The 20,677-nt window shown below is 44.3% G+C and overlaps 1 long non-coding RNA gene across 1 annotated transcript in view; it reads left to right on the forward strand.

Moving 5' to 3' along the window:
* The first annotated feature begins 1,930 nt into the window (after positions 1-1,930).
* LOC138295377 (uncharacterized) overlaps positions 1,931-20,677 on the forward strand; it is a 108,937-nt gene continuing 90,190 nt past the window's right edge. Inside the window, exon 1 of the long non-coding RNA XR_011203585.1 lies at positions 1,931-2,257. This is a non-coding gene — a long non-coding RNA (uncharacterized lncRNA). The remainder of the gene's footprint in view (positions 2,258-20,677) is intronic.

Consider the following 20,677-nt stretch of genomic DNA (forward strand, 5'->3'; position numbering starts at 1 on the left):
ATTGACGATATTATGAGGTTCTGCATCGGCCAATCCAAAAATGAGCTTGCCATTGGACCTTTAATTTCCTTCCTTAGATTGTCCCTGACCACTTGCTTGTGAATCTCCACCGATCTCCGATTTTCCACCCAGCTACACTGTCTAGGACCATTGTATCCTAGTCAAAAACCCTCATGTAGCAGAGCTGCATCTTGAGGTCTGTTGTACTGATTCAACCAAACAAGTAGCCTATCTATTTGAACTCGAGAAGAAGCGCTTACCACCAGTTCTGTGGAGAACTGTTGAGACTCCCCAATGCTCTGCTGTGTTGTCCACCAGCTCCCTGAAACACCTGCAGCCCGTCCCCGTAGCAATTAACGAGGGCATGTCTACCTGCACACTTTAAACACCTTGTGCTGAAAGCGGCAATATTCATGGGTGCACAAGCCTTTGTTGAAGTCCCAGCATGCCCTGACCTGTCCTGTGCTCTGTCCACTATTTTGCCCTTGGCTGCCCCTGCCACCCCTCCCTGGGTGGGACGTTCTCAGAAGGGGAGGTAGAGAACTGGGAGACTGCTCGCTGTAAATACAGTATTTCCAAATTTTGCTGGTCCCACAATATGTTGCCATAAATCAACATCGATCTCCCGCCCATTGCACTTCCGGGTCAACCGCCATGCGGGCCCGAAACTCCTTGTCACACTGTACACATGCGTACCCCCTGTAGTTCAACTGAGCCTTTCTGATCACGCCTAAATACTTAAGGAGGGCTATTGATCTCTCCCAGTACACACTAGCAAAGATCATTAATGCCACTGTTCAGTTCTCAGTTGTGACCGACACCTTAGGGTGTTTTGCCAGCTCAAATTCCTCCTCTTTAGATTCCTCCTTTGACCGAAGCCCCCTATGTAAGAGTTTCAACATTTCAACATACTCCCCTTTCCAAATGTTTTCCTTTGTTGCTAGTATGAGGTGTGCCCCCAATGGCTTAGACATCTCCCTATAAGGCAATTTCTTAACCTTTATTTTCTTACTCTCTAAACCTGCCTGCTTATCTGACCTACTGTTGAATGCCTGTACCCCTTCTTGCACTGACCCCGTCACCCTCTTTGTGTCCACCTTCTGGTCTTTGACCCCTGCTCCAGTCGATCTGTCCTTCCATACCTGACTTCCTTCATCTGTTCCCACTCCCACATCTGCCATATATCTGCTCGGCCCGGAGAGCTGGTCATCTCCCTACCTGCCCCTCCCTTACTAACCCAACCACGATTCGACGCCACACCTCTCTCAACCTGGTTGTTCCTACTGGTCACCTTTCCTTTCACATACTGCTCTTCCCATCCCTCTTCTCCCCAGCTACTCTCATTACCACGACGCCCCCCAAGCGACGACTCACCACCCAGAGTAGACCACCTAAATCGGCTGTACACTTTACTTGGGGGCTTGCACCGCCACTCCTCTTGGGTCTCTACTTCTCCAGCATAGAAACATCCTGTATCACTGACTCTTCCCCAGCAAAAGACACTTCTTCCTCCCAATTCCCTTCCTCTCCTTCATCATCGCTCCATTTCAGGAGCACTGCCACCAATGCTTATGCAGATCCCCGTTCCACTACCTTCGCTAGAGCCCCTAGCCCCTGCCTGCTCTGTCTTGGGCTCCTTTACCAGCTTTCTTAGCTGGTTTAGTAAATCTAATTTCAACCTCCCAGCCCTCCTCATCCTGTAACAATTTCTCCCCTTCATCCACCCATCTTCCCTTTATCCTTTGTTGTAGCCTCTGCCCCACGTGTTCATATAGTGTGGGATCAAATTGAGCAAAACACGTTCCTTTTTCAAAATCAACCACCTTATCTATTTTTCTCTTTTTTTACCTCTGGATGCATGTTTTTTGCCATCCCTCTTTAACCCCTCCCCCCACTCTACCTCTGCCTTTCACCGCTGCACCCTGGGAGTTCTCCAAAGTACCACCCACTTCCCTCCTCCCACCCAATCGACCATGTCCTGGGGAAAGCAGCGCTCTAAACGTCTCAGCGCTGCTCTCACCGCCTTCTCCACAATACCCCACCTTCAATGTGGCCTCGCCTCTGGCACCTGCTACTGAACGTGCACCACACGGCCCGCCCCCCTGAGGCTGCGCTCCGATACCCGGAGCGGCCTCTCTTGCTCACCTGTGAGCTGTTTTCGCTCTGGGACCCAGCAGCGGACAGTCGATTACCGCCACCGCTACCCCCGCTGCTGCTCGTCTCATGTGCTGTGTCTCAGCGCACATGCTTTTCTCCAGTAAGTCGAGCCTTCTGGCCTCCTGGAGGAGCCTCAATGCCTGCTTAACTTTTTCGTCATGCATGCCAGTAAGACAAAAACATGAATCTATAAACAGATATTTCGTGTTTTACACTGTAGCGCCCAACAAACCAAGAACTATTAACCTCAGATCTAGACTGCCCCTAGCTACCGTGTCTCCTCGTCAAAATAGCGAGGAGCGACACGAAATGGCCGGGTATATAATCGGAGAGTGGTCAGAAGCCCAAAGTAGCCCACATGCACCCCAAGCAGTCTAAGACTGTTCCATTTCCCCAACAATCCCGGGGGTTGGGGTGTTGAGGGGGATGTCCCGGGGTCTTCTACTTCCACAAGACCCCATTGAGTTATTAATGCAAGTAAAGTCAAATCCATGTAGGCCATTAACTGGTCGCCAGTTGACTACTAGTAAAACATAAACAAAAACCATAAATCGCTGTAAAGCCTAATCGACCGCTGGTAAAATGTTGACATAAACCGTAAACAGCAGGTGCTCTTCGTGGCTAGGTTTGTGAATCTTTCCCTTGTAAGGAAGCATAGTTATAAAACAATTAAGCAGGTGGGGTGGGGCTAATTCGACTCGCAACGCCAGGAGGAAAGTCGAATAAATGTATGATCGTGCCAGGTAAGCGTTTGTATAGTGTGATCATATTTTACCTGATAGGTGCAGCTGTGTTGAAAGAGGTGCATAGACGAAGAACGTACCCTAAAGTCAAGTGATTACAAGTACATATGCTGGCTTCATTGAAAGGTGGAAATACGAACGGCATTTACCTGCAAATCAATACTGTTTTATAGTGCTAACTTAAAAAATATGACAAAGGCTAGTCACTATGTCAACATTTCAAAACATGCATCTTAAACGCTCTGTGTATCGGCTGACCGATAAAGTAATAAATATGGCCGTCATATTGACAGTATAAAAGAGAGTAAATATTACATACTGAGGGCCCTGTGTGTGCCGGCTGACGTGGGATAGTGAAGAAACCAAACATTAAGTACTGCGTTGTCCAGGTGAATTGTCATGTAGATGTGTATGTATGTAGCCAAATGTTGATTTCTTTGTATCCAGATATATAATTGAAAAATTAAGTTAGAGAAACCTGGTGAGAAGGCTTATATGAATACGTGCTTACACTGTTGCAAATACAGAATTATCATGGCAACGAGAGGAAATAATGCATGATAAGCTGATTGGAACTGATTGACAAAGAACACAATGTGCAAGAAATCTGAACCTATAATTAGAGCTATAAGAAGTATACCTGTACCATTTGGTCATAAGACCACATGGTTGTACAGTGTCCTACGTTCTAATCCTATAGATGTCACTCTACAGAAGTCTTTTACTCATATTGCCACCTAGTATATTCTCAAGAACTTCCAGCCCTGCTAAGTGTCCCGCATCTTTCGTTAGAATAACGCATTTCCGTTCATTTTCCCCGCATTGCCGCACTACCTGAGATTTTCACACTAGTCCTGAAGTGTGGTAAAACCTTCTTGTTACAGTTTCTTACTTTGCTAGGTAAACTCAGAGTAGTGTTTATCAAAGGCCACAAGTTGGCTCTGGTGTACAACGGGAGGTATAGGATTCCCAATACGTTACAATATTTACAGGGTTTCTTCTTCTTCATTGCTTGATTTTGCTTGCAAGACTGTCACGCATAGTCATCGAAATGTCATTCATAATTACACTGAAATCATGAAAGTGTCACACATAGCAATCTGAAACCTTGGAAGCTATGACCTTCCAGTACTTGAAACCGTATTTCCGATACATTGTGCTGGCGATCAGAAAAGTGAGTTGCCACTGTAGATTTCAAATTATTTTTGCGTATATTGCTGTTTTGTTGAGAAATTAGGATTTTGAGTTTTCTCTCCTTTTTCCCTATATACAAAAGGCTGCAAGGGCAATTTCAGTACATATATACACTTGGCGGTATTGCAGTTGCCTCTGATTTTGAATTTAATTTGGTTCCCTTTGTGTGGGTGATTGACAAGTACCCTCTTAATTACATTGTTGCAGTGCACTCTTTGATCGCAAGGTGTGATGCCGATCACTTGAGGTTTCGTTCTTTGTATGAGTTTCTTAGATACAAAGTGTTTGATATTAGTAGGTCTCTCATAGGCAAATATAGGTTTTTCACTGTACAGTGGACCAAAGTCTTGTTCTACTTATAGAATTTCCCATCTTTCATTGATATTTTGTCCGATCTTGGCACATTGGGTTGAGAATTTAGGAAATAAATTGAACCTTGTTATGTTGGGCTTGTCAGTTTAATTTAGCAATTTTTGTCTCTGTGATTTATCTGCTCTCATTTTGGCATTAGTGATTATTGTCTGTATAATTAATTTTCACTTTGGGCACACATAAACAGGGTCTTAATGAAAAAAATACCATGGGAAAATAGCATATAGTATATTGACTGTTGACTGCTCCTTTCAGTGACCCTGTTGTTTCTTTTTTCATCTCTATGTTACTTAGGGCCTGATTATGAGTTTGGCGGTCCGTGCACTGGCATTGTGGCAGCGGTGGTGTTCCAACCGCCATCAGCTCGGTGATTGAACCACTGTATTATGAAGTTGGCGGTCCCTTAGAGCAAAGACCGCAGCGGTCCCACTGGCACCTTCAGGCAGTGCAGACCGCATCGGTCTCACCGGCACCTTCAGGCAGTGCAGACAGCTGCGGTGATGAGGCAGGACAAAAATGCTGGCGGAGCCAGTGTTTTAACTGGACTCATTATGATGTTGCACACTGCCAATGTGACTCTGGCAGTCTAACAACCACCTCTAAGCTGGTGGAAACGGAGAGCATAAAGGAAGCAACTCACCTGCAGGCAGTGTTAAACCTCTTGTGCCGCCAAGGAGCCCATCACACTCGCCCTGCCACTGCTGCTGCTCATCAAAGTTGCCCAAAATCCACACCGCAATGGACGCAACCCGTGTCATTAATCTCAACAACAGATCATCTCACCGTCATCCACATGATATGGGGCTTATGCTACAGGCACCGAGTATATGTGTCATTGTGTCCACCGTCGGAGTCATTCACAAAGAATGACACATTAACAGCCACAAAATGCCCCCTTTGGGCAGGTCACTGACACTGCACCACAATAGTCCACAAAAACACACGTCTGACCATCTCAGGCAAAGGGACAGTGGAGTGTACACAACATTGTGTCACACAACAGCAACACATCAACATCACATCTACCAATTCAGCTGACACCCTCACATTGCACACATGCCATGGACTGTTGTCAGATTGAACACACATATGTACGGATGTGTGATAGTACACTAACATCCCTCCCATGAAACAGCCCTGCAATGGACCCACACATCACCCGGATTGCAATGCAGTGAAAGGACAATGGGATGTTCAATAGTTTGGGAGAGACACATATTCAAAGCTCACTGTGCAACCAATACCTGCACATAGGGATGGGGGCATCAGGAGCAGTCACTGAAAGATGCTGCCCTGGGTCACAGGACACATTTTGTACATGCCCCTAAAACAGCATTTGCACAGGAACTGGCCTTTCATGTATCTCAGGGACAAACTATAGTAGAGCCAAGTGACATGCCTATCTGCATAATGTGGAAGTGCAAGTCAAGAAAGCAAATACAACAGCAACAGCATGTGCCATACATCTAGATGAAGTAGCTGCACGGTACACACATCAAAATGGAACCATGAACAGTCAAATGCAAAGGAAGCTAGCACAATTTAACACCCTTCATGTGTGAACAAAAAAAACACCAGCATCCACACATGAGACAAATGTACAATCCATATCAGGGGGGACAAGTCTAACACCTTGTATGGACAACACAAGATTAAATACTTACCAAACCAAACATAACACAGTGCAATGACACCCGTTTAGATTAACACCCACTTATCCAAACAGTCAACATCTACCTTTATCTTGGGTGACATCAGCACTGCTTACAAAGTCAGATATTGTAAACACCAGCAAATGGATCACCAATCAGTCTGAAACACACACAATTGTAGTCGTATAACACAAGTTACTCAGGAACTGCATGAAGGTAGAAAAGGAATTGCAGGACAAATGTGTACCCCCCCAAAAAAAATTGGGTTTATTAACTCATAATTTTTCTGAACAAAGGCTATTGGCCAGTCCATTTAGATGTCCATGCATGTCACTGTGCTAACACTTGGTCTCCAATCACTGCCAGGGAACTTCCACAGGAAGGGGCATGAAGTGGGCAGACAGGCATCTCAGGGATCATCCTTGGGTGGGGTCAGATTTGGGGTGGGTTTGGGAGGGGTGGGGTGGGCTTCTTGGGGGGAGGGGTATGGATATGGGTGCTTGAAGGGGGCAGGTATGACACGGGAGGACTTCAACGTAGAAGAGATAGAATGGAATGTGGGTGGGGGCTTTTGGGGTTTGGAAGGGGGTGGAGGGAACAGAGGAAAGGGCAAGCTCAAAAGGAAACTCTCCTTGGGAAAACAGGGAGGGTCTGCAGAAGTGTTTAGGGATTTGGAGGCTGAGGGAGTAGTTGTCTTGTCTATGGGTGTAGATGCATTGGGTGAGTGCATGTGTGAGGTATGCTTCTGTTTGGGTGGTGTCTGTTGCATGTGTGAGTGGGTGTTTGTATGTATTGGGGGCTGGGAGGTGGAGGTGCTGGCCGATATGGGAGTGGTGGATGTGTGTGTGTTTTTTGGGGTGGTGTCTGTGGGTATGTTGGATGTGGTGGATGTTTATCTGTTGGGGTGGTGTCTGTGGGTATGCTGGCTATGGTGGATGTGTCTGCGGTGTTGTGGTGTCTGTGAGTATGGTGGATGTGGCGGATGTACCTGTGTGTGTTGTGCTGGTGTATGGTGGATGTGTCACTGGCTCTTGTGGTGGTGTCTGTGAGTATGCTGGATGTGGTGTGTGGGTCATTGGGGATGGTGGGGTATCTGGTGAAGTGATGGCTGATATGTTCGTGGGTGTCTGTTGAGTGCCTGGGTGCCGGTGTGTTTTGTGGTGTTTGTGTCGATGTGCGCTGCTCATGTGTGTTGAGATGGGTGTGTGCAGATATGTTGTTATGCTTGGGGCAGATAAGGGAATAGGGGATTTGGATTGAGAAGAGGGAGGAGGAGGGGAGAGGAATGTGGAGGGTGGCTAGCTGACCTCAGTGAGGAGGCCAGAGCCTGTTAAGATCTCTGTAAGCCAGACGTGCCACTGTGAATGCCTTCCAGGAAAGCATTGGTCTACTGAAATTTGCTGGCCACTCCTGGATGGCATTCACAATTGCAGTCTGTCCCAAAGAGATACTCCTCAGGAGGTCAGTATCCTCCTCACTCACTGCAGCAGGGGCAACGGGCTGGGGTGAGATGCCTGCTGCAAAATAGACGCCCACCCTCTTGGGTGAGTGGGCACAGTCAACTGGGTGGGGAGAAACACAGAAGGTGGCGATACAACTGGGGGTGGCAAACAAAGGAGGTACAGGAGCAGGTCCTGATGGGTCCACCACCACTAGGGAGTGGCCAATGTAGGAAGAATCTGATTATGACGATGTTGATCCTTTATCCTCTGTGGCACTCCCCTCACCCTCCGGGCCAGCGGGTCCCTCTGTGTCGGCGGTGTCATGACTGGAGGTAACATGGACATATGCTTCCGCACTTGGTTGTGCCCTGTCTCCCTTGCTTGCCTGGGCTGATGCTGGAAATACAAAGAGGAAAGGTCACCACATGTTCCTGATTACACTTGAACAACAGCTGTGAGTAGCAAACATTACCATGACGTCAAGCCGTTCCCTGCAACTAACAACATCAAAGTGCCTCCTACATGTACGATACCATATGCATGCATGCCATCTCAACTGTCAACATTTGCCTCAAGGAAAATCAGGATCTCAGAGAACTACAGTTGCATAGCTGAAATTGTGCAATCATAGTAACCATTGAACAAGAAGGAGACCACATCACCTTCAATGCTTGGCCTCATTGAGCATACCTCAGTTGCCTCTTGTCATACAATAGTAGGCCAATACTAACTTCATTCCCACATATCCCACACAAGGTCATACAGACATCTATTTGTCACATACACAATAACACAACAATAAGAAATGATGCACCTAAAACCTGCCATATTGCTGAAAGCAGTACAGTAGCCTTGAGAAGTTGACATGAAAATACTCATGTCATACTGTAAACATAGTAACAATGCACACTTCACCATGTGTAATTTGTCCTAATGGAGTCATGTCAGTAGTACTAAAGTTGCTCGACATGCTAAATATTTGGCATACAAATGTATACTGTAGACACAATGTGCAAACTGTCACGGAGATATGTCCCTAAGTTCCACAACACAATGAATCAGAAAGTCCCAGGGAAATCACTACTAATGTCTGGCACATCTTACAATGATATACTCTGATTGCATCAGGAGATGCCATTAGTCCTTTGTATATTGGAGAGACACAGAGATTTGCAAGTACTTGTAGATGGCCCCCAACATTTTGCCCAATGGAAAACTACATTACTGTCTCTGTTTTGGTCCTGCAAACCCAGATGTCTGTGGATGAATGGTTGTACCCAACCACATATGATTCCAACATAACTGCAGGTCCGTCCATGATGCATGCCAAAAGTCAGGCAACAAACCTTTCCCATTACACATTTGCAGTACACTTCTCCACATGATGCCACATCAATGGCATAGAAATGCACGCTGTGTGTAAAACCTCTAGTCCTACCCGCCATGTCCCTTCTTGCTACTGCAGTTGTACTTGCCAAATGACATGCTATGACAGGTGAGGGTATGCGTGAACCAACAATCAATGGTGACACTCCTCTCTGTGGCACAACATGAAATACACAGATAACCCTGTGCGCCCGCCCTCCCGCTTCCTGACTCAGCCCGTGCCTGACTGAGGAGAACAGCTTGCATGCAGTCGCCAAACTTTTAACAATAAAATGGGAGAGGGAGTAGCCGTTTTGGCGCCAAAGAAGGTAGTTCAGTGACCATCTTGAATGAAGGCGGTGGTTTACATTATCATTGTTTACGTGCATTTAGGACGTGTAGACAACGGAGCTAAGGGCATAGTATATTTTCTATTTGTAGGGCATAACACTTTTGCAGTTTTGAAGTAGACAGACCTATCTTCCATTATTTGTCACGCAACTGGAATTAAAATTACATTAAAAACATAGTAGTTTACCATATTGTAATTCCTGTAAAGAAAGCTTATCTTATTTTGTAAATTGTAGTTACTGTTTTGTTCAGAAATTTACAAAATGGCAAACGCACCGATGCTAATGAGATTGCGTTACAGAGTGACATAAAGACAACTCCGGCCTGATGTTAGCTCGTCTTATTTCAGGTTACCAGGGAGCTTAGGTTTTGTAAATAAGGTGCGTACCTGCCCCTCCCCCAACTCGCAATTTGTTCTACTACACGCGCTCTTCCAGCACTTGAAGAATGCTGTTTTTTTCTCTTTTAATTGGTTGACCCCCAACAAGCGACATGTTTATGATTGGGTGGTGCCTTGTTTGGAATGTTTTTCATCAGTGCTTCCCAGCCTTTTGATTTCTGTGGACCCCCACTTTAACATTAATGGAACCCAGGGACCCCCACTGAATCATCATGGGATCCGGGGACCCCCGCCTGAGGCATTACTGGAAGCTGGGGACCTAATTTGTCAATATTTGTTAATATTTTTAAATTTTCTATCCTCTCGCGGACCCCCTGAGAAGGCTTTGCGGACCCCCAGGGGTCCCCGGACCACGGGTTGGGAACCACTGTTTTTCATGATTGGTTAAGTAGAGGGGAAAGACGGTTTCAACTGCAAATTTTAGTTTGGCTTGCATTTAAATTTTTCTTATGTTGCCGTAGTTTCGTGTTGTATGTTTGTTGTCCTGAGGTGGTGATATGTTTTTCCAATAGACGTGAATGAATGTATTTGGTATGTTTCTGGACGGATGTGAGTCTGGGCTGCCGTCCACACCAAAACTCAAGTTCATTGTGTTTTTTTAATTTATTTTATTCGTTGTTGCCAAGTTTTCAGTGCACAAGGTGGAGTTTTTTTGGCTTTTTCAAGCCAGGGCTGGTTTTAGTCAAAGATAAGTCTGTCAGGATGGTGTTTCTGGCCGGATGTGAGTCTGGGCTGCCGTCCACACCAAAACTCAAGTTCATTGTGTTTTTTTAATTTATTTTATTCGTTGTTGCCAAGTTTTCAGTGCACAAGGTGGAGTTTTTTTGGCTTTTACAAGCCAGGGGCTGGTTTTAGTCAAAGATAAGTCGGTCAGGATGGTGTTTCCAAACCAGCCAGATCCAATTGACCCCGCAACCCCACGCAGAACCCTCCCTAATGTTCTATATGACAAAGTGACGGGTTCTCTGGACTTGTTTCCTTTCATCCAGATATCAGCAATATGGAAAACAAGAATTTTAAAAGCTTATGGGTCTGAAATGTTCCAAGTACAAGCAAAGATGTGGCCAAGCAGGTTAACTATACTGGAAAGGACACTGGAGACTGCACAAGTTTGCTGTAGGCCTTTATATCAGACAAAGACATAACACTTGTAGATGGAAAGTAGAAAATAATACCAAGGTGATGGGAAAATCGACCCTACTCAGCCCAGATCTCCTGCTCTCCAGCCGTCATGGCTAGTTAGAACATAGCTATGGAGCACCCTGGGTGACACTATACTCCCACCTCAACAACAACAAGGTGATGGATGGGATGCTTGTATTATTCTTTGCAACAGCCAGTTTGTTTGGGCCTCTTTCCAGTGCACCTCTTTTTTGCCTGCCATGCCACTGTAGACTAAATACTGCCTTATGCACATCAGCACGGGCCTTGCAACAGTCTTCGAGGGAACAGTCCTCTCCGAACTGCTAAGCTAGGCTCGTCCCTGAATAGATCAAAGGGAATCGTGGACCTGTTAAGACCTCTTTAGGTCTCGGGTGTAGCTTGAGTCTTATGTCATAGTGAACAGGGGACAGACATCTGGGCATACCATTCACATTACAGGTGTAAAATGCAACAACAACAAGGTGATGGGTGGACTGCTTGAATTGGTCTCAGCCACTGGCAATAGGTCGGGCCGCATTCCAGTCCATCATGTTTTGCCCACCATGCCACTCTAGATATGGACCTGGCTTATGTAAATCAGTACCAGTCCAGCTCCTTATGGGAACAGCCCGTCTCAAACTGCGACACAGGGCCCCTTCCAGAAAGGACAATGTGCAACCACAGACCGGTATCAACCTACTTGGACCTCATCAGTGAGGTATATATTTTTTTGTATACTTTCATAATTGTGGCGGTTATGCACAAATGTGGGGCCAGTGCACACTGCCACTGTAACCAAGTTATGCCAGACTGATGAGCCCTAATAAGGCCAAAACCGGTCTTGGTTGCTTGTGTTCTATTTCAGGGAGGACCTGGCTTGGCAGTTTGAGCTGGACTATTTCTATTGGAGCAGGGTTGTTGTGACAGAAAGTCTTCTGCATGTCTTTGAAGAGTGTGCTTCCCTGGCTAGTGTTGATCTCCTGCCAAGTCAAATGAAAGAACTGTAGGTTTTCTTGATAGATACCCCAAGGAACATGACAGTTCTGCACGTTCCCTGAGGGTCTTCTTCTTTACATGGTTTGAGACCCTAGAGCTTGTTTACATGGATTGAAACTCTAGAGCTTGGCTTTGAGTTCAAGAGGCTTGTATAGTACAACCCACTTTTAGAGAGAGTGGCTACTGCACTTTACTTAGGTTGTGGTAGGCTGACAGTGGTGGCAGCATTAATTTATACTCAGTGGTACCTATACCCCTGTCTTTGGAAGGGCCTACGTAGCAGCTCCTTCCTTGTAAATTGTCTGTGCAGTCTTATTTGATTTCTTGCCTGTGAGATGTGTGTATTGAGAGCCAGTGGGTTCACTGGGTGAGGACGATTAGCCAAGCTAGTTTCTGTTCTGCTGGACATTCCAACTCCCTCTCTATTCTTAGAAGGGGCTTTTCTTATCTCTTATATCTCTTATCTGTATTTAGCTAAGTCTCCATCTGCTGGGCTGACACCCTTTCTTTCTGCTCGGCTATGGTCAGGGACTCCTTGTCTAGAATTCATTAAAATTCCTTTCTGAAGGGTAGGGTAGAATGGTACCAAGAGACAGGAAGAGCCCTCCTCAAGTTAACTCATCAGAAACTGCTGACACAGTGAACATATAGGAAATATGCCCCAGGATCGGCGGGGCCATCGGGATGCAAAAGTAGCAGACTCTCTGATTGGATTAGCCTGACACTCAGGGAATGATAAAAGTCTGGCATCATGGGCCAGTTGTTTTTGTTGGAGGTTCCGAGAAAGCAGAGAACCAAGAGTGGAGTCAGGGTTAGATTGGAATTCTTTCAGACCCAGAGATAGGGTTTGAACTTGAACAGGTATCTCTTTTATGGATTACCAGTAAAAGAAATTTACCAGTCTGACAGAAGTAGCTGTTTCTGCGGTTTCTTATTGCTGGGCACCGGAGCAGAGACAGGCCTGTAGGAGGCTTGTGGAAGAATCTATCGATGGAACACAAGGAGCCGTCAGACAGCTGCTCAAGATAAGGAAACTTGCTGCATATCAACATTGAGGGAGATGGGGTGGGCTCCATGTTGTCATTGAAGTTGAGACTAATTTGCCCGACCCCTCCCCTGTGTTGTGGGAGTCTGTGGGTGCTTCTAGGTACCACCTGTATCTGGGGGTAGAGTGCCATGTTGAAAAACAATCCATTTGAACCATTGGCCCCTGTCCTAGGACTTGTATAGTGTCTAACTTTGTCCTTCTTTGTCCTACACTAGTAGCAAGTAACACAGCCCCTGTGGGTTCCCAGCTATTAGAAAATCTAGACTGAGATCAGTGGGCTCTGTGGTTCAGGATCCCACTTCTTTTGTGTTACCTGAAGGTATCAGGGTGGATTAGTACCTTGGCAAGCTGCTACCCACCTACAACCAGCCGCGTGGCTATTAAACGAGCGTGACCCCATTAACCGTGCCACTAGGCACGCCTATCCAGACCCCTTCTAACCTCAAAAAAGGATGGGCACTTCTGATGCTTTGGGAGATGAAGCAGTGGGTAGATGTGGAACATTTGACTTCATATCAACTGCTAAAACTCTAATACAACCATTGGTACCATTGCTCCAGCTTTGAAGAGTAACCCTGTGCAATGTGATCTGTTCAAGGCAATGTTAACTGTCTTTTTATAGTGCCTAGGACCTATATTACTCTTAGGGGTCAGAACTTTGGCCCAGAGGGTGGTAGTAACGTCTGGTTGTCACTGTATATCTTAGTTTTATTTGTAGTATATTTTTTTGTGTGTGTATATTAAAGCACGTTTTATAAAGTAAAGCACTAACTGGACATTGATCTTATTAGCTGGTATTGCGGTGTAAACTGTAGTGTTAATGTTTAAACATTCCCACTTCCTTGAATAAGCCTTGGACTGCTCTGTCTCGCTATCCTGAGAGTCAAGTGCTGTAGAGAAGTTCCTGGTTATCCAGTTTGGAGTGCAGTTGTACTGTGGCCCCAGGACAGCAGCAGTGAACCACTCCAGTTGATGCAACTGTAGTCTAGTAACCCCTGACTGCCCTGGTGCCAGGAACCAGGTTGTCCCAAAGGTCAGCTGATTTGCATGTGGCTGGCTCCAATTTGAGGTGACATGGTATGCAAAAGAACAATAGACTGGGATTATTCCTGAGTAATTAGCAGTGCCTGAGATTAAATCAAGCATTCCATTAATCATTGATTTGTATACTTTCCTAAGTTAGGTGGATATGCCAAGCATGGGTCACATGCACACTGTGCTGCTGGAACAAAGCTAAGCCTGACGAAGAGGCTTAAAAATGGCGAAACTGGTCTTAGGGTGCTTGTGTTTTGGCTCAGGAGGACCTGGTCTGGCAGCTCAGGCAGGGCTTCCCTTTGGAACAGGGCCAAGACTAATATGCATATTGCAGGGTCCCCACTGAGGTGGTATAATGTGGAAAGTAACAATGGAATGAGATTCAGACTGAGTAATTGCCCATGGCTGAGATTAATTCAAGCATTCCGTCCATCACCTGTTTGTACACTATCTTAAAAGAGATAGGTATGCACAGGTGTAGGTCCCATGCACACTGTGCCATTGGAACTAAGCTATACCCAACTGATGAGCCCCTTTAAGGGTGATAACTGCCTTCGGTTGCTTGTGTTCCAGTTCATGGAGGACTTGGCCTGCCGGTTTGGGCTGGACTATTGAGAACAAGGTGAAGACTGATTGCATGTGGCTGGGTCCAGGCTGAGGTGGTATGGTGTGCGAAATAACAACGGGTCAGAATAATTGCCGGTGGGTGAGATTAGTTTGTGCATTACATCCATCACTTTTTTTTGTATATTATGACACTCACATAAGCACGAATGAAAGGTGCTAATCTGAACATCCACAGTCAGAAAAACCACACCATCCCATCCCCATTGCAGTTTTTTTTATATACAATGTTTAATTGTGATATAGTGTTTTTTTTACCTATGTTCAACCTAAAGTGCTATTGATGAACCTGGAGGGGTGGTTTTCCTCTAAGTAATTTGTTGCTCCACCACTGGTCTTGGTTAACATGTAGATTGAATATCAAATAACATTTCAGATTCAAATATAGAGCACATTAGACTTCACCTTAAAAATGGACAAGTATTAAAATCAAAGCCATAAAAGTTAATTAAAGGTTTAAATCCTTCCGTAGGGCAAAAATCATCTGTTAATGTCAATCAGTTAGTCATTGAATTCAGTAAAATAGAGGGAAACTAGGAATAAATAAATAGAACCCAGTGTAATTTAGCTCTAAAGAAATTAATCTGATTTATAAATCAGAGGTCAGATCAATGTATTGCCCCCTTCTAAAGATCAGCAGAGAGTGAGCCCGAAACACTTTGGGTGGGGTTACTTTTATAAGGTGGAATAAATAAGATTCATAAATTTGGTGTGAATGTGCAACGCCCTAGAAATCCTATCCAACCTGGTTAAAAAGCTATATAGTTTAAAATCACATTTGTCTGCACTATCCAATAATTTCATATAATGTAGTTCCCATACCCGCTGCTCCTTTAACATCTTATAGTTAGTACAAATGTTGTTAAATCAAGGTTAAGTTCCAATGATAATCACAGCGTGGTCCAAATTAATTGTATTAATCACACCGTCTTAATACAATTATGTGTTTCCTTCAAAACCCCTATACCAACTGTATTAACACAATGTCATTAACACACAATAAATTCAAGTGCAGCGACAAATTATGTCAGCAATCTCATTATATAAAAGCTCTGATGCTAGCCTCCGATTATGCCAAGGCTCATACTGTAGTAGAAATTCTAGCAATTTCCTTATTTTGCCACCTTTTCACAGATCTACATACTGGGGCTGGAAGTGGCGCTAAGCAATAGTTCCAGTGTTGGAATGCCCTTTTGAGCCTGTGCAGATCTACCAACTTGCTTGTCTTAGGGATTTGTGCTCAGAGCCAGGGGCTACTGTGGCAATTGTGCTTTTTGAGACTTGAAATATTATGTTTTTTGCCAATGTTTGCTATAGTGGTGAGGTCCTGACAACTCTCACAAGAATAACATTTTATAAAAAACCATGCACAAACAATATGCGCATTGACAAACCCAAAGGCTGCCCACCAATATCCGACCCATTGTCTTTGCCAATGCTTGTTTATTTTCATGTTTCCCATTATCTTGTCGAAACTGGTTACAATGATGTTCTATTGTGAATATTTTCTGGAAATACTAGCATGCATTTCACAGTGGTTTAGCAAAATGTTTTTTTCCTAGTTGTATTTTTTGTGAACGTTTTATTTTGAATTTCTAAAAGAAACACAGGTCCCTCAAGTGGAGAATTCTTCGTTTTAATGCACCATAGAGACACACTGGATTATATGTTGAATTTCCCAATGGATAATATTGTGCCAATGGTGGGGAAACACAACATCATGTGAGAAATAGTAATAATCACAAAATTTAGCACGCAGGCGTTCCTCAAGTGACATAAAAACTCTGTGACGCATCTTCCCTCACCTCGGATTTCCACACAAGGGGCAGACTACTATCTCTCTTGTACTATCCAAACTGGATTATGCCAATGGCCTCTACCATGATCATCTCTATCTATTATGAAAAAACTACAATGCATTCAGAACTCAGCTGCCATGCTACTATTACATGTGAAGCCACAAGCCCACACCTCCCCTGCCTTGAGAGCACTACACTGGTTACCCGTAGCCAGAAGATCCACCTTCAAGCTGCCTTGTATCACCCAAAAGGCTATACATGGAACAGGGCCACTTTTCATCAGAAGCGAAATAACCAAATACATTCAACAGAGAAACCTCTACTCAAGATTGACACCCCGCCCTAAAACACCACCATACAAGAATAAGACAATAGCTAGTACATTCTTCTCTGTTCAAGCAGCCAAATTACGGAATTCATTACCTCCAAATATAAGATCCACAGATAACGATCTTGTCTTCAGAAGTCTACTCAAGAGTTGGCTCTTTCCTTCATAACCACCATATTCAAACAGCAATGGACTGCATATGCCTGTGTTGATAAATATTTATAATCTGATTATGTGTATATTCTATTCTAGATATGTATAGTTCTTCAAGAAATATGCATAGTTACTATTTCATAATAATAAATTATACACATACTCTTTAAGCCAGTTTAACAAATGTATATTTACTCACGGTTAAATATATATATGCATGTGTGTATGTGTGTGTGTGTATGTGGGTGTGCATGTATGTGTATATATATTTGTGTGTGTGTATATACATATATGTGTATATTATTCTATATTTAACATGTTCATATGCCATTGCATAACTACTAGATACGTTGTTATATTAGATACTTGTGAATCCCTGCATTCTTTTTTATATCATAAAGAGCAAATATTATCCTAACCTTTTAACAGCAAGCATTTTGCTATTGAAAAATTGAGGAAAGATAAATTAATGTTAGAAAAGGACACTTATTAGTTAACATCAAAGATTACAAATCTTGAAAGTCTGTGTTTCTACAAAACTACTTTACCTCTCATATTATTGTACCCATTATTATATTCCCTGCACATTTATTCCCTTGCTATGCATTTGCATTTGCATATCTATTTATTTATTAATCTAGTCCTACTATACTTTATCTCACCTTTGACTCATCCAAAACCCCTTCTGCCACTGTGATTTCCCTAACCCCTTTCCAGAGACTCTTCCCTCCTCCACCTCTTCTTTATTCATCCCAAGCCTCATCCTATTACTATAAACTCCCAATTAACACTTCTGGATTCTTCCCTCTTCTTTCCTTTCATTACTCTGTTCAATCCAACAAACAATGTCACATGTCCTCTGCTCAAATGAATTCATACTAATACTGTGCTTATATTTCCCTATACTAATCCACCACTAATTCCTCTTGGGTTCCAGAGTAGCTGGCTACTCGCGAAAAAGCGCTTCAACGCTTCGTCAGGGGTAGTAAGCGCTATATAAATACAATTACAATAAATGTAGCCCCATTGGAAATGTCCTATCCCAAACACAGGTTGTCATGCACATATGTGTGAGGGAATACAGAAATAATCCCATGAACACAGGTAGACCATGCATGAAACAGCAGTGTACGCATTTTGTCAAAAGAGAAAGGGACACATGCTAACATGTTGGCACAAGGAATGTTGGCCACAGTGATGGCACATAAATCATGTTGATAGACTTTTCCCGCTTACCCAAAGAACAATGTATACTCTGTCACATGTATGATGGCCATCTTCACATTAAAGACAGTAGTGAGGCACCAGCACTCATCACACACCGAAGACAAGTGGCCTCTGGGGGTCAGATGCCAATTTACTAATTTGATCAGACATATGGCTGAGGACAGTGGTCCATCACTTCTGTTTCTTTGGCCTATAACACTGAGTGGTTGTGATCTATAGTGCCAGAGCCTGACACATTAACTTTGCTATGTGACAGGCAGGAATATGCCCTATACTCAGCACCTTGTGGCTGTTTTGTTCCTGTAAAACGCCCATCAAGTCCAGGTACGCCACTGCCAGAATGCGGGCCATTGGGGTGGTCATGCTCCGACATGCACCCAACCCAGGGAGGACAGCCCAAGCTGGGCCTCTGTGATCTTCCGAGCCTAGGGTCTCAGGTCCTCCCACCTCTTGCGACAGTGAGCCCTCAACTGGCAATAGATCCCCAGGCGCCGCACCTTCCAGGCAATGGCTCTCCATATATCGATGGGTGTTTACCTGTATAGATGCAAAAGACAAATCAAGCGATTACAATCACAAGTTTTTGCACACATGGTTGTGTCATACACGTCAAGACAACAAGCAAAAAATTGTCATTTTGACAATACACCACAAGTGTAAAGCACACATGCCAATAAGTACAGGGAAATGACTACAGACTTTTGTATCCATCTGCAGAGCAACCCACTATCCTGCTCATGGCCTACAATGACTGAGCAAGCCTATTGACATCAGGTACCCCATGCTCCAGCAACATGTATTGTGATGTGAACCACAATAAAACACTACACACCTATGTGGCTTCAGGAGGGTAAACTCCTTGGGACTGACTGGACCAACACATTTACACTCTGGAAGATTGACTCATTTCATACAGTCCGTACAGGCAGCTACCATAGTTCAGACTTCACCATTACACTTGAGTGACAATGAAATGGATCGCATGGTGGGTATCGAAAGTGTCTTCCCTGTGCATGTGTGGACATGAGGCCTACCAAATGCAGAATCATGCCACTTAGGGGTGGGGTTCCGTGGTATGTATCTGTACCACGGAACACTCTTTTTTACATATATAGTTCTAAACTACAGAGATGGCATCCAACATATAAAGTTATGCATTGCACAATGTCTGCTAGTGTCTTTCCTACAGCCTGGAATAGGTCACATAGTGGGAGAGACATTTGACAGGCCCAAGTCTCTGCAGGCTGTGCATACGGAACTTGCATGACGCTCACAGTTCCATCACTTCAATGTATGACAGAACATCATGTGGCCATCAGCAATGTGTCTTGAGACTTGTGTGGCAACCTGAAGGGCACAGTGAGTCAGGACATGCCTTCTAGACAACAGTTTGGTAAGGCCAGATGTGGGGTGAAAGATCTGTGGCACTGTTGGAAAGTAGATTATTGGTAAGGGCAGGTAAGTACCTACACTTAGCAATAGGCCACTGACCTCCACTTAGGTCCAGTTACGTCTCAAAAAATGAAACCCAGCTCAAGCCTTGGTAGCTTGGCAATGAGCAACAATGCTTAACTTAGGAGACAAGTGTGCAAAGCATTTAAAAATCACAAACAGTACATAAGTAAAACACAAAACCCAATAAAAATCCAACACCAATTTATTAAAATAGATTATATTTTTATCTTTAAAATTACACCAAAATGATTAAAATCAGATAAGGGCAACTGGTTACATGAATTTGTAAAGAATTAATGTTTTCTAGTGCATAAAAGCAACTAGTGCTCAAAGGGTTCAAAAAGGTCACACTGGAAAGGGACCAAATCCAGAGTTCAGGCCACCCACAAGGTACACTGTTGCACTTACTTTCAGAATTGTTTCTTGATTCAGGAAAGTGGTCCACAGCACCAGCCAGGGGTTCAGAGGCTCTGGTTTGCCTCTTGGGGTCTGCGACTACAACTGCCACAATGCACCTCTTCATTTTATGGAGTTGCTCCGAACATCTCCAAACTTCTGGATTTTCTTCCAGAGGTCCTTTTTGGGTCCTTGAAGTCCTTTTTGGGTCCTTGAAGTGTCCACAACTTAATGCAAGGTTCCAGAAGCTCTGAGTTGCTCCTTGGGAGTTGGGACTACAATTTCCAGAATGCGTCTGGTCAGAATCCTCAAATGGCCACAGAACTCTGGTTAGCTGGGCTCTTCTTGCCGGACTTGATGCATTGGACTCTGGGCAGCTCCTTTGTACCTGTAGCAAACAGGGAGTCGCTTATTGAAGCAGTAGAGGACAGGCAAAGTCCTTTTAGTGGTGAAGCCCAAGTGTGCAGCTGGTGCAGTCCTTCAGAGTGCAATGTCCAGGTGCAGGTCAGGGGTCCAGCAGGGCAGTCCTTTTTCTTTTTTTGTCTTGTTCCTTGTATGGATCTGAGGTGTGGGTGCATCTCTGCCATATTTATTGTTGCTCCTGGGGTGGAAAGCAAGGAGGTCCTGGTTGTCCAATCATAAGCAGGCTCCTTCCCCCTTTGATGTCTGCTTCCTGGCAAGTGTGGCAAAAATCAATCCCAGAGAGCAACATTCTTCAAAAATCCATCATGGCTGAAAGTGATTTTTGGAGGTTATACCTGGCTAAGCCCACCCACTGGTGTGGCTAAAAATCCTAA

This window comes from Pleurodeles waltl, chromosome 1_2, assembly GCF_031143425.1.
Source record: "Pleurodeles waltl isolate 20211129_DDA chromosome 1_2, aPleWal1.hap1.20221129, whole genome shotgun sequence".
In the NCBI taxonomy this organism is placed as follows: Eukaryota; Metazoa; Chordata; class Amphibia; order Caudata; family Salamandridae; genus Pleurodeles; species Pleurodeles waltl.